Below are 15051 nucleotides of genomic sequence, written 5' to 3'. Positions count from 1 at the left end.
GTGTGTTATGGTGGCCATACACGGTACAATAAAAACGTTCGATTTTCCCGTTTATTCGATCTAAATGATCGAATTGAATGAAAGTTGAAAATATTTTTTTTTTCGATAAAGAAATTCGAACGATTATCCCGTTTTTTCTGGAAAAATGATCGGACATGCTGGAAAAATCTTTATATTCGATCTAATGGAATAATCGAACTAAATTATCTAATTGTAAAATTGTACCATGTATGGCCACCTTTAGAGGTTGATGATAACTGCAGATAGCGTTGCATCCAGAAAGTAGCAGCTACATTAGGGTGGCCTGATGCTATTGTATGTTTTGGAGCAGTGCTGCAAACAGCTGGGAGTGCTTACTTGCAATGAGACTGGGAGTGGAGCCTGCAGTTGGCATTCTTGTTTTCAACATTCACCCCTATGGATGAAGTCTTATTGGTGTACATGTTATATCATACATGATGAACTCTGCGCAATAGCACTCAGAAGTAGAGTTGGGCCGAACCTCCGATTTTCGGTTCGCGAACCGGGTTCGCGAACTTTCGCGAAAGGTTCGGTTCGCGTTAAAGTTCGCGAACCGCAATAGACTTCAATGGGGATGCGAACTTTGAAAAAAAAAATTAATTATGCTGGCCACAAAAGTGATGGAAAAGATGTTTCAAGGGGTCTAACACCTGGAGGGGGGGATGGCGGAGTGGGATACATGCCAAAAGTCCCCGGGAAAAATCTGGATTTGACGCAAAGCAGCGTTTTAAGGGCAGAAATCACATTGAATGTTAAATGACAGGCCTAAAGTGCTTTCAAACATCTTGCATGTGTATACATCAATCAGGTAGTGTAATTAAGGTACTGCTTCACACTGACGCACCAAACTCATCGTGTAACGCACCGCAAACAGCTGTTTGTGTAGTGACGGCCGTGCTGGACTGGTGCGCACCATGGCGAGAGTGCAGGTTTTGGTGGCTTTACAGCCCATATGGTCAGTCACCTGGCTGATGTAGCTGAATGACAGAACAGTGACTGTCCAGCTGATCAAATTTGGTCTGACCACAATGAGGCAACGACCTTATTATCGTGGGTGTGCCCCCCGAGACACTCATCTAGGCGCCGGTCATTGCTCCATTGTGATACGCAAGCCCCTTCACCACGGCAAGGTAATGATCACGAAGGGGAATGGGCGCATGTTCATGCCTTTTCTTTTGTTGTTGCAGCTGCCCGCAGTGCAGCCAGAAAAATTAGGCAGTCATGTACACGCACCCGAAAAATTATTACAGCGGCCGCTGCTAGCAGCGGCCTAAAAAATTCAGCAATCCGCCTGGAGTCCCGGACCCTGTTGGTGGTGGCGGAGAAGGTAGTGAAGCGGCCTGCAGGCAGACATGCTGTGTGGAGGGACTGGGAGCGACTTAGTCTTCTTGGGGCAGGCCAGGCAGCCAGTCACACGGCGTGCAGGCAGAGATGCTGTATGTGCGGGGACTGACTTAGTCTTGGGGCGGGCAGCAGCCCTCCGGGATCCATGCCTCATTCATTTTTATAAAGGTGAGGTACTTAACACTTTTGTGACTTAGGCGACTTCTCTTCTCTGTGACAATGCCTCCAGCTGCGCTGAAGGTCCTTTCTGAGAGGACGCTTGCGGCAGGGCAGGAGAGAAGTTGGATGGCAAATTGGGACAGCTCTGGCCACAGGTCAAGCCTGCGCACCCAGTAGTTCAAGGGTTCCTCATCGCTGTTCACAGCAGTGTCTACATCCACACTTAAGGCCAGGTAGTCGGCTACCTGCCGTTCCAGGCGTTGGTGGAGGGTGGATCCGGAAGGGCTACGGCGAGGCGTTGGACTAAAGAACGTCCGCATGTCCGACATCACCATGAGATCGCTGGAGCGTCCTGTCTTTGACTGCGTGGACACGGGAGGAGGATTAGTGGCAGTGGTACCTTGCTGGCGTTGTGCCGTCACATCACCCTTAAAGGCATTGTAAAGCATAGTTGACAGCTGGTTCTGCATGTGCTGCATCCTTTCCACCTTCCGGTGAGTTGGTAACAGGTCCGCCACTTTGTGCCTGTACCGAGGGTCTAGTAGTGTGGCCACCCAGTACAGCTCATTCCCCTTGAGGTTTTTTATACGGGGGTCCCTCAACAGGCAGGACAGCATAAAAGACGACATCTGCACAAAGTCGGATCCAGTACCCTCCATCTCCTCTTGCTCTTCCTCAGTGACGTCAGGTAAGTCAACCTCCTCCCCCCAGCCGCGAACAATACCACGGGAAGGTTGCGCAGCACAAGCCCCCTGCGACGCCTGCTGCGGTTGTTCTCCTGCCACTGTCCCCTCCTCCTCCTCCTCCTCCCCCAAAGAAACACCTTGCTCATCATCCTCTGAGTCTGACTCATCTTCTGCACATGACCTCTCTTCTTCCTCCTCCTCCCCCCTCTGTGCTGCCGCAGGTGTTGAGGAAACAGCTGGGTCTGATGAAAATTGGTCCCATGCCTGTTCCTGCCGTAACGGTTCCTGGTCACGCTCATTCGCAGCTTCATCCGCCACTCTACGCACAGCACGCTCCAAGAAGTACGCGTAGGGAATTAAGTCGCTGATGGTGCCCTCACTGCGGCTCACCAGGTTGGTCACCTCCTCAAACGGCCGCATGAGCCTGCATGCATTTTTCATCATTGTCCAGTTGTCGGGCCAGAACATCCCCATCTTCCCAGACTGTTTCGTTCTACTCCAGTTGTAGAGGTACTGGGTGACGGCTTTCTTCTGTTCTAGCAGGCGGGAGAACATGAGGAGGGTCGAGTTCCAGCGAGTGGGGCTATCGCAAATGAGGCGTCTCACCGGCATGTTGTTTTTACGCTGAATTTCTGCAAATCGTGCCATGGCTGTGTAAGAGCGCCTCAAATGCCCACAGAACTTCCTGGCCTGCTTCAGGACATCCGCTAAGCCAGGGTACTTTGCCACAAATCTTTGAACCACCAGATTCATGACATGTGCCATGCAGGGTATGTGTGTCAGCTTCCCCATATGCAAAGCGGCAAGCAGATTGCTGCCGTTGTCGCACACCACGTTGCCTATCTCCAGGTGGTGCGGGGTCAGCCACTCATCCACCTGTTTCTTAAGAGCAGCCAGGAGAGCTGCTCCAGTGTGACTCTCCGCTTTGAGACAAGCCATGTCTAAGATGGCGTGACACCGTCGTACCTGGCATGCAGCATAGGCCCTGCGGAGCTGGGGCTGTGTAGCTGGAGAGGAGAACTGCCACTCAGCCAAGGAGGAGGAGGAGGACAGCGAAGAGCATGTAGCAGGAGGAGAGGAGGTGGCAGGAGGCCTGCCTGCAAGCCGTGGAGGTGTCACAATTTGGTCCGCCGCTTTCTGCTTGCCATCGTTCACCACCAGGTTCACCCAATGGGCTGTGTAGGTAATGTAGCGGCCCTGCCCGTGCTTGGCAGACCAGGCATCCGTGGTCAGGTGTACCCTTGACCCAACGCTCTTCGCAAGAGATGACACCACTTGCCTCTCAACTTCACGGTGCAGTTGGGGTATGGCCTTTCTGGAAAAATAAGTGCGGCCTGGCATCTTCCACTGCGGTGTTCCGATGGCCACAAATTTACGGAAGGCCTCAGAGTCCACCAGCCGGTATGGTAACAGCTGGCGAGCTAACAGTTCCGCCACGCCAGCTGTCAGACGCCGGGCAAGGGGGTGACTGGCCAAAAGTGGCTTCTTCCGCTCAAACATTTCCTTCACGGACACCTGACTGCTGCTGTGGGCAGAGGAGCAGGAACCGCTCAAGGGCAGAGGCGGAGTGGAGGAGGGTGCCTGTGAAGGTGCAAGGGAGAGAGCGGCATAAGCAGATGATGCACCTGAAGGAGGAAGAGGAGAAGGAGGGTGACTTTGCTTTTGTGTGCTGCTGCTGCTTTTGCTCAGGTGGCCATCCCATTGCTGTTTGTGCCTTTTCTGCAGGTGCCTTCGTAAGGCACTTGTCCCTACGTGAGTGTTGGCCTTTCCACGGCTCAATTTTTGTTGGCAGAGCGAACAGATGGCTTTGGTCCGATCTGAGGCACACACATTAAAAAATTTCCACACCGCTGAGCCACCCTGGGATGTGGGCACTATGGGGACCTCAGCAGCTGATGCTGAAGGGCAAGTTGGCTGGCTGTACATAGGTGGCGAATCTGGCGATACATGGTGCCGGACTCTGCCACCAGCTGTTTCTGACGAAGAGCTGCCCCAGCTTCTTTCAGCAACTTCTATCCTCCTACTACTCTCTGACTCCCCCTCTGAACTGTCCCCCTCTTCATCTCCTCTATTGGGAACATACAGAGGATCCCTATCATCGTCATCATCGTAATCATCCTGCCCAGCTTCGCTTGCCTCAGAAAAATCCAAATGTGTAGGTCCTTCATCCTCCTTACACGTTACATCCATAGTGTTGTCGCGTAACGCAGACATATGAGCTGGTGAAAATTCATCTGGCTGTAACAATGGCTGTGCATCAGTGATTTCACCACCACTAAATAATTCTTGCGAAGTGTCAAATGCAGCGGAAGTGGTGCTAGTAGTAGCGCTGGTGGCTGAGCAAGATGAGGTGTTCTGTGTCGCTAAATACTCAACCACGTCCTGACAATCTTGGGAGGTGATGGGACGTGCCTTCTTCCGAGCACTGTACTGTGGGCCAGGTCCACACGAAATTACATTTACACGACCTCGCGCAGACCTGCCGGGTGGCCTTCCTCTGCCTCTGCCACTACCTCTTCCTCTTCCTCTACCTGTTTTGTCCATATCGGGTATGCACGGAGTGGTATATCACACTGCGTGCACTCACGTAGGTAGGTGGGTTCACTTAACTGCACAGGTATGCGCACTGATGCGGTGGGTTCACTGAACAGTACAGGTATACAGTGGCGGGTTCACTGAACACAACAGGTATGCAGTGGCGTGTTCACTAAACAGGTATACAGTGGCAGGTCCACTGAACAGAACAGGTATACAGTGGCAGGTCCACTGAACAGAACAGGTATACAGTGGCGGGTCCACTGAACAGAACAGGTATACAGTGGCGGGTTCACAGAACAGGTATGCAGTGGCAGGTTCACTGAACACAACAGGTATGCAGTGGCGTGTTCACTAAACAGGTATACAGTGGCAGGTCCACTGAACAGAACAGGTATACAGTGGCGGGTTCACAGAACAGGTATACAGTGGCGGGTCCACTGAACAGAACAGGTATACAGTGGCGGGTTCACAGAACAGGTATACAGTGGCGGGTCCACTGAACAGAACAGGTATACAGTGGCGGGTTCACAGAACAGGTATGCAGTGGCAGGTTCACTGAACACAACAGGTATGCAGTGGCGTGTTCACTAAACAGGTATACAGTGGCAGGTCCACTGAACAGAACAGGTATACAGTGGCGGGTTCACAGAACAGGTATACAGTGGCGGGTCCACTGAACAGAACAGGTATACAGTGGCGGGTTCACAGAACAGGTATACAGTGGCGGGTCCACTGAACAGAACAGGTATACAGTGGCGGGTTCACAGAACAGGTATACAGTGGCAGGATCACTGAACAGGTATGCAGTGGCAGGATCACAGTACAGGTATGCAGTGGGCTGAGGGCTCACTGAACAGAACAGGTATGCTGTGGCAGGATCACTGAACAGCTATGCAGTGGCAGGATCACAGTACAGGTATGCAGTGGGCTGAGGGCTCACTGAACAGAACAGGTATGCTGTGGCAGGATCACTGAACAGCTATGCAGTGGCAGGATCACAGTACAGGTATGCAGTGGGCTGAGAGCTCACTGAACAGAACAGGTATGCTGTGGCAGGATCACTGAACAGGTATGCAGTGGCAGGATCACAGTACAGGTATGCAGTGGGCTGAGGGCTCACTGAACAGAACAGGTATGCTGTGGCAGGATCACTGAACAGCTATGCAGTGGCAGGATCACAGTACAGGTATGCAGTGGGCTGAGAGCTCACTGAACAGAACAGGTATGCTGTGGCAGGATCACTGAACAGGTATGCAGTGGCAGGATCACAGTACAGGTATGCAGTGGGCTGAGGGCTCACTGAACAGAACAGGTATGCTGTGGCAGGATCACTGAACAGCTATGCAGTGGCAGGATCACAGTACAGGTATGCAGTGGGCTGAGGGCTCACTGAACAGAACAGGTATGCTGTGGCAGGATCACTGAACAGCTATGCAGTGGCAGGATCACAGTACAGGTATGCAGTGGGCTGAGGGCTCACTGAACAGAACAGGTATGCTGTGGCAGGATCACTGAACAGGTATGCAGTGGCAGGATCACAGTACAGGTATGCAGTGGGCTGAGGGCTCACTGAACAGAACAGGTATGCTGTGGCAGGATCACTGAACAGGTATGCAGTGGCAGGATCACAGTACAGGTATGCAGTGGGCTGGGGGCTCACTGAACAGAACAGGTATGCTGTGGCAGGATCACTGAACAGCTATGCAGTGGCAGGATCACAGTACAGGTATGCAGTGGGCTGAGGGCTCACTGAACAGAACAGGTATGCTGTGGCAGGATCACTGAACAGCTATGCAGTGGCAGGATCACAGTACAGGTATGCAGTGGGCTGAGGGCTCACTGAACAGAACAGGTATGCTGTGGCAGGATCACTGAACAGGTATGCAGTGGCAGGATCACAGTACAGGTATGCAGTGGGCTGAGGGCTCACTGAACAGAACAGGTATGCTGTGGCAGGATCACTGAACAGGTATGCAGTGGCAGGATCACAGTACAGGTATGCAGTGGGCTGAGAGCTCACTGAACAGAACAGGTATGCTGTGGCAGGATCACTGAACAGGTATGCAGTGGCAGGATCACAGTACAGGTATGCAGTGGGCTGAGGGCTCACTGAACAGAACAGGTATGCTGTGGCAGGATCACTGAACAGCTATGCAGTGGCAGGATCACAGTACAGGTATGCAGTGGGCTGAGGGCTCACTGAACAGAACAGGTATGCTGTGGCAGGATCACTGAACAGCTATGCAGTGGCAGGATCACAGTACAGGTATGCAGTGGGCTGAGGGCTCACTGAACAGAACAGGTATGCAGCCAGGAAGAAGTTAAGCCTAACTAATCTTTCCCTGAGAGACAGTCTGCAGCAGCTCGCCCTACTCTGACTAATGCAGGCACACGAGTGGCCGTAATGGCCGCCGCTGCCTGCCTTATATAAGGGGGGGTGGGGCTCCAGGGGCTAGTGTAGCCTAATTGGCTACACTGGGCCTGCTGACTGTGATGTAGAGGGTCAAAGTTGACCCTCAGGTGCATTATGGGGCGAACCGAACTTCTTCCGCAAAAGGTTCGCGTGCGGTACCCGCACGCGAACCACCTAAGTTCGCGCGAACCCCGTTCGCCGGCGAACCGTTCGGCCCAACTCTACTCAGAAGTGCAACACAGCCAAGGGAATCGTTTTTGGTAGCGAGCTTTCAGGTCAATGTGTGAATGGTGTGTAGAGTGGGCCAGCTTTTATGTTTGAATGGACTGACAAATCTGTCAACATTTTATTGGTTATTTTTCTGGTGCACACGCAGATTTCACATTGTAAGCACTAATAAAGCATATTGACTTCACAGCGCATTTGGACTGATACGCTAATTCTTCTGTCCCCCTTCCCTTCCCTCAAACATATCCTTCTGATTGCTGCCTAGACTGAACTTTGCTAGTATTTGACCACTTTTCTGTCTCAACCCTTGAACCTGGTATTGTCCTCTAGCTTGCTGACTGCGATATTGTATACCCCTCTGATTGCCTGCCATCTGATTACTGTGTATGACCTTGGACTGTTTGACTACAATTATTGCCTGTATCTCTGCCCAGTGAGTCTTGGTGGCACCCACATACTTTGCCCATTAAGACAGAAAAAACTGAAAAAAAGACTGGCGCTCAATAGTACAGAGGTGACCCTTTAACCACTTGAGGACCCACGCTTTACCCTCCCTTAAGGACCAGCGCTGTATTCTGTGATCTGTGCTGGGTGGGCTCTGCAGCCCCCAGCACAGATCAGGTAGCAGGCAGAGCGACCAGATGGCCCCCCTTTTTTCCCCCCTATGGTGATGATGTGTAGGGGGGGTCTGATCGCTCCTGCTGGCTGAGGTTTGCGGGGGGACACCTCAAAACCCCCCTCCGCGGCGACATTCACCCCCTCCCTCTCCTACCTCCCTTCCCCTCGGAGATCAGAGGCTGCACAGGAACGGATCTGTCCTGTGCAGCCTCTAACAGGCTCCTGCCTGTCATGTGACAGCGATCCCCGGCCGCTGATTGGCTGGGGATCGCTGATCTGGTACAACCCTGCTACTGTTAGCAGCGTTGTACGAATGTAAACAAAGCGGATTATTTCCGCTTGTGTTTACATTGGCGGCCCGCAGGCTATTCACGGAGCCCCCCGCCGTGAATTGACAGGAAGCAGCCGCTCGCGCGAGCGGCTGCTTCCTGATTAATTAGCCTGCAGCCGGCGACGCAGAACTGCGTTATGAGTGCGCGGTCGGCAAGTGGTTGATTATGCACTAGGCTCTCGGTGAAGCTCTCTTTCAGCTGGGTAGCGCCAGCATCTTGTAATGCGCTTTGCTCTAGCCCGCAGAAGGTTCTCTCAAACTGTTTCAGCCTGGCCAGGACTGAAACATTTTGAGAGGACCTTCTGCGGACTAGAGCAAAGTGCATTACAAGATACATCCAATTGTAAGTGACACTTTATTGCGTGTTGAGAGTAAAACACATTAATGCACTACCGGAGCCCTCTTCTCTCTCCCCCTACCTTTTTGTCTTTGCCCATTAAAGCCTGGGTGTAACCGTGTGCTGGGTTGTGGCAACTTGTCACCCGACGCTGAGTGGGGACGTGCCACACAGGGTGATGACTGTGGAGGAGATTTGGGCATAGGAACTGATATAAGGCAGTGGATCAACTAGGCCAGTGATGGCTAACCTTGACACTCCAGCTGTGGTGGAACTACAAGTCCCATGAGGCATTGTAATACTCTGACAGCTCTAAGCATATCTTGGGGAGGCAGAGGCATGATGGGATTTGTAGTTTTGTCACAGCTGGAGTGCCAAGGTTAGCCATCACTGCACTAGGCCTTACATTTTGACAATAAAAAACACTTTTTTTTTTTTTTTGCCAGAAACGTGACTTTTGGAGGAAAGAGATTCCCTCTCATTTCAACACACTATTAAAGCATAACGGTTGAGTGATTGGACCCTTGGTTGCTGGTTGCTAGAGAATGGCTTAAATCTTAGAGGTGCAGGTGCAAATCGCCCTATTTTCATTTTTTTTTTTGTTTCTTTTGCCCTTCTTGGCATCTGTGCTGTTTCCTAAAAGTTTCCCATTATTATCTGAGAAGGTAAATTCAGTTTTATCTGCCAATATTTTACTGGGGTTTTGGGAATTCTATGTACATTTTAAGGATTATTCCACAAATACCAATTCAAAATCCCCTTTATTTATTTCTTTTTATAACTTAAATGTCTCACAAGCTCCAAGTCTTTTCATTTACTGGCCTATTCAATAATGAAGTGCAAAGGGCAATGCCGCTAAGCAAAGTGTGATAACATACCAATTGGTTTTCAGGTGACTGCACTCAGATAAGTGAAAATGTATTATGATTGGATGCTGTGGGGTAGTGCACTTTGCATTGCTCATTGCCTTCTTGAATGATGCAATTAGCATACATTTTATAAGGCTTGTGGACAAGGGTTTGGGTCCTTTTTGCTTCTGACAGAATGCGATGGAAAGCAAAATACTGTATTTCCCACTGTTTGTATACAATGCAAGAATTAATCTTTGCAGGTTCAATGTCTTTAAAGAGAATCTGTATTGTTAAAATCGCACAAAAGTAAACATACCAGTGCGTTAGCGGACATCTCCTATTACCCTCTGTCATAATTTCGCCGCTCCTCGCCACATTAAAAGTGGTTAAAAACAGTTTTTAAAAGTTTGTTTATAAACAAACAAAATGGCCACCAAAACAGGAAGTAGGTTGATGTACTGTATGTCCACACATAGAAAATACAACCATACACAAGCAGGCTGTATACAGCCTTCCTTTTGAATCTCAAGAGATCATTTGTGTGTTTCTTTCTCCCTGCAGTTCTCATGCACTGAAGTTTCAGACTGCTCTTTTTTCTCCTGCAAACAGCTTTGCCATTGTCTGTAATTCTTCAGTATGTGAAAGCCCAGCCAGCTCAGATGACGATTTATCCAGCTTGTAAAAGATAAGAGAGAAGCTGCTCTAATCCTAAATAATAAACAGGCAGTGTGCAGAGGGGCCTGGAAGGGGGAATTCATAGCAGAACCACAACACTGAAGAACTTGGCAGCCTTCCAGACACAGGCTGACAAGTCTGACAAGGGAAAGATACATTGATTTATTACAGAGACTGTGATAGCAGAAAGTGCTGCAGTAAGCCAGAACACATTAGAATAGCTTTTGGAACTTGTAGGATGATAAAAAACAGGATGCAATTTTTGTTACGGAGTCTCTTTAAAGGGACACTTAAGTCAAACAAAAAAAAATGAGTTTTACTCACCTGGGGTTTCCAATAGCCCGCTGCAGCTGTCCGGTGCCCTCGCCATCTCCCTCCGATCCTCCTGGCCCCGCCGGCAGCAACTTCCTGTTTCGGTGACAGGAGCTGACAGGCTGGGGACGCGAGTGATTCTTCGCGTTCCTGGCCACAATAGCGCCATCTATGCTACTATAGCATATATCATATACCATATAGCAGCAAAGAGGGTTCTAATGTGTCTGGGACCGCGAAGAATCACTAGCGTCCCCAGCCTGTCAGCTCCTGTCACCGAAACAGGAAGTGGCTGCCGGCGGGGCCAGGAGGATCGGAGGGAGACAGCGAGGGCACCGGACAGCTGCAGGGGGCTATTGGAAGCCCCAGGTGAGTAAAACTCATTTTTTTTGTTTGACTTAAGTGTCACTTTAAAGAGGAATTCAACTCTGACATAACATTCAGTAAAAACGTGTTTTCCTACTTTGTATTAACTATACAGTTACCATATTTGCTTTTGTGCACAAGTATCGTTGCGCACAAGTTCCCAAAGTAGTTTATCTGCACTGAAAGCTGCCATTGTAATGTATTGCATATATGCTATATTCATATATTGCAATGTATTCAGGGAGAATGTGTCTTCTCCTGTGAACACTTTTGTCTTGTATTCAGCTGAGACACTGCTAGCAGTATTTGTATTATTTTGTTTGTTTTCTTATCAGCTACTACTGCAATCACTTTCTCAAGTTCGGCAACAGTGCTAAGCTTCCCACTGAAGAAGAAATTGATGTGTTTAACTGTTTGAATGCTGTTCTGTTACCAGTGTTTTTCTGGTAGTACCTTTTTTACTGTAAACAATCTTTTAAAGCAAAGAAGTCATACCACTTTGACTAACTCCATGCAATAAAATTATTTTATTGATAATAAAAAAAAAAGTGTTCTAAGTAAATGTTTTGTTTTAAGTCACCATATTGCCAAATTGTGGAATGTTAAAATTGTTTTGCCATGCATGTAAAATATTATTGGCCATGTATTTAGATTTAGAAGAAGTGTGACCTTATTAATGTTTTGTGATTTCATGTGGATGCTGAGACATTGCTGTAGTTAAAAAGATGTAGATGAGGGTGAAATGGTTGACTTTACTTAATACATTTTTGCCAAAATGTGCATGCTTATTAGGATAGAAAGCAGGTATGGTCTGTTTACTTTTGATTTAAACTTTTACAAGTCTGCTTCTGATAGGGGTGTGTGAAGCTTGAGCAGTGACACTCAAAGGGACTCAGAGCTCAGTATAAGTAAAAAAAAATTATACATACAGTGGGTTGCAAAAGTATTCGGCCCCCTTGAAGTTTTCCACATTTTGTCACATTACTGCCACAAACTTGCATCAATTTTATTGGAATTCCACGTGAAAGACCAATACAAAGTGGTGTACATGTGAGAACTGAGAAGTGGATCGAAAATCATACATGATTCCAAACATTTTTTACAAATAAATAACTGTAAAGTGGGGTGTGCGTAATTATTCGGCCTCCTGAGTCAATACTTTGTAGAACCATATATTCCTGCAATTACAGCTGCCAGTCTTTTAGGGTATGTCTCTACCAGCTTTGCACATCTAGAGACTGAAATCCTTGCCCATTCTTCTTTGCAAAACAGCTCCAGCTCAGTCAGATTACATGGACAGCATTTGTGAACAGCAGTTTTCATATCTTGCCACAGATTATCGATTGGATTTAGATCTGGACTTTGACTGGGCCATTCTAACACATAGATATGTTTTGTTTTAAACCATTCCATTGTTGCCCTGGCTTTATGTTTAGGGTCATTGTCCTGCTGGAAGGTGAACCTCCGCCCCAGTCTCAAGTCTTTTGCAGTCTCCAAGAGGTTTTCTTCCAAGTTTGCCCTGTATTTGGCTCCATCCATCTTCCCATCAACTCTGACCAGCTTCCCTGTCCCTGCTGAAGAGATGCACCCCCCGAGCATGATGCTACCACCACCATATTTAACAGTGGGGATGGTGTGTTCAGAGTGATGTGCAGTGTTAGTTTTCTGTCACACATAGCGTTTTGCATTTTGGCCAAAAAGTTCAATTTTGGTCTCATCTGACCAGAGCACCTTCTTCCACACGGTTGCTGTGTCCCCCACATGGCTTGTGGCAAACTGCAAACGGGACTTCTTATGCTTTCTGTTAACAATTTCTTTCTTCTTGCCACTCTTCCATAAAGGCCAACTTTGTACGGTGCATGACTAATAGTTGTCCTATGGACAGAGTCTCCCACCTGAGCTGTAGATCTCTGCAGCTCGTCCAGAGTCACCATGGGCCTCTTGACTGCATTTCTGATCAGCGCTCTCCTTGTTCGGCCTGTGAGTTTAGGTGGATGGCCTTGTCTTGGTAGGTTTACAGTTGTGCCATACTCCTTCCATTTCTGAATGATCGCTTGAACAGTGCTCCTTGGGATGTTCAAGACTTTGGAAATCTTTTAGTGGCCTAAGCCTGCTTTAAATTTCTCAATAACTTGATCCCTGACCTGTCTTGGACCTGTCTTGTGTTTTCTTTGGACTTCACGGTGTTGTTGCTCCTAATATTCTCTTAGACAACCTCTGAGGCCGTCACAGAGCAGCTGTATTTGTACTGACATTAGATTACACACAGGTGCACTCTATTTAGTCATTATCACTCATCAGGCAATGTCTATAGGCAATTGACTGCACTCAGATCAAAGGGGGCCGAATAATTATGCACACACCACTTTGCAGTTATTTATTTGTAAAAAATGTTTGGAATCATGTATGATTTTCGTTCCACTTCTCATGTGTACACCACTTTGTGTTGGTCTTTCATGTGGAATTCCAATAAAATTGATTCATGTTTGTGGCAGTAATACAACAAAATGTGGAAAACTTCAAGGGGGCCGAATACTTTTGCAACCCCCTACCTGGGGCTTCCTCCAGCTCCATCCGCTTGGATCGGATTCCCCATCCTCCGATGTCTGCAGCGCCTGTACCGGGTCCCCGCACTTCAGTTAGTCGGCTCCAGTCTACACAGGAGAAGCGCGCTCTTCCCTTACCTCATACTGGCTCCGACTGACGGAAGTGTGGGGACCTGGTACAGGCGCTGCAGACATTGGAGGACGGCGGTGTGGGAGCGATACGAGCGTATGGACCTGGAGGAAGCCCTATGTATGTATAATTTTTTTGACTTATACTGAGCTTTGGTACACTTTAAGATAGCCATACATCTAGTGATGATGGGCAGATTCGACCAAGAGACAGATCTCTCTCTGATGGAATCCCATTGGCTGCCCTTACACCACAGGTCGATTCCCATTGTATTTCAGCATGAAATCTTGCAAGAATTGGCCTAGTGATGCCACCGAAGCGCCCCTGACACTTCCCCCCTCTAGTGTCAAATGTGCCCCCGGTGCCTGTGCATGAATACTTGACCTGTCACTGTCTGCCCCTGGCTCCATCCTTTTCCTCACACATGCCCCATGTGGTTGCTGGCATATTGCACGTGGGCACGTTTGTGACATCACAAGTGTAGGCGGGTGTGTGTGAAAATATTCTTGCACGGAGACCAAGGGGCACATTTTTCAGGGGGGGGGGGCAAAGCAGGGGGTCTGTCGCATTAATCGCTCGTTGTCCTGATACTGCACACCATTACGCACCTGATCGAGCACGCCGGCCCAACATCTTGCAGCATGTCCGATGCATGTGACCGGTTTTGGCCTGAAATTGGTCATACCTTTGATCAGGCATGATCTTGGCAGCAGCAATTTTCATCCGATTCGATTATAATCAATGAATCGGATAGTCGATCAGCTGCCTGATGTATGGCCATCTTTATTGTAACGCATAGATACATGAATATTATTTGATCACAAAAGGTCATATACAACATACAGAGAAACAACAGAACATACCCATCCATGGCACGGGAAGCTTAGTGTATCCAATCCAAATGTAAAGTAAATGTGTATGCCTTGGCTGGGGAAATTCACGAGCTCTTCATACACAAGAAACAATCTTAGAATTCTTTAACCACCTGCCTGGCTGGCAGCCTGAATATATGTTGTTCTACCAGCAATAACAGATGACATAAACCGCTACCTTTACCATGCCCAGTGCTGTGAAGATCTGGTTATATCCTTGCTGCCTTGGTAACAAGGACTTCCCATGGATCTCATTCTACTGTAACAATTATTAGTTTTCTGCTCCAGTGGAAAGAATCATTTATACCCTAATGCATGCCTGCGCAAAATATATCCTTTGAGAATGCATGTGTTCTCCTGCAGGATGTGTCAGGAGGCCTGCTTCATATGGGCAGGGTAGGCGTGAGTTCACCACCTGTCAGCTGCTCCAGTGACCTCACCAGGCGCTGGGAAGCAATCAGTACGAGCATTTGGGAGCCACAGCGCTCAGGTGTAAAATGAGGCGGTTCTTTGCGTCTGTGTAACCGCACCTTTGGCCTCATCCACTTCACTTTTCTCCTATGTTTTCTCCTAGGACATAATTTTTCTTCTTCTAACAAAATAACTTTTTAGGACGTTGCATTG

General features: G+C 48.5%; 1 protein-coding gene across 1 annotated transcript in view; it reads right to left on the bottom strand.

Moving 5' to 3' along the window:
- The window catches only part of PCSK2 (proprotein convertase subtilisin/kexin type 2), a 277467-nt gene that overhangs the window by 82556 nt on the left and 179860 nt on the right, over positions 1 to 15051 (bottom strand). The gene's annotated exons all lie outside the window — the stretch shown is intronic.

Source organism: Hyperolius riggenbachi, chromosome 4 (genome assembly GCF_040937935.1).
Source record: "Hyperolius riggenbachi isolate aHypRig1 chromosome 4, aHypRig1.pri, whole genome shotgun sequence".
NCBI classification, from domain to species: Eukaryota; Metazoa; Chordata; class Amphibia; order Anura; family Hyperoliidae; genus Hyperolius; species Hyperolius riggenbachi.
Note: the sequence above shows the minus strand (reverse complement) of the source record. Positions and strands in the feature narration are given on the sequence as shown.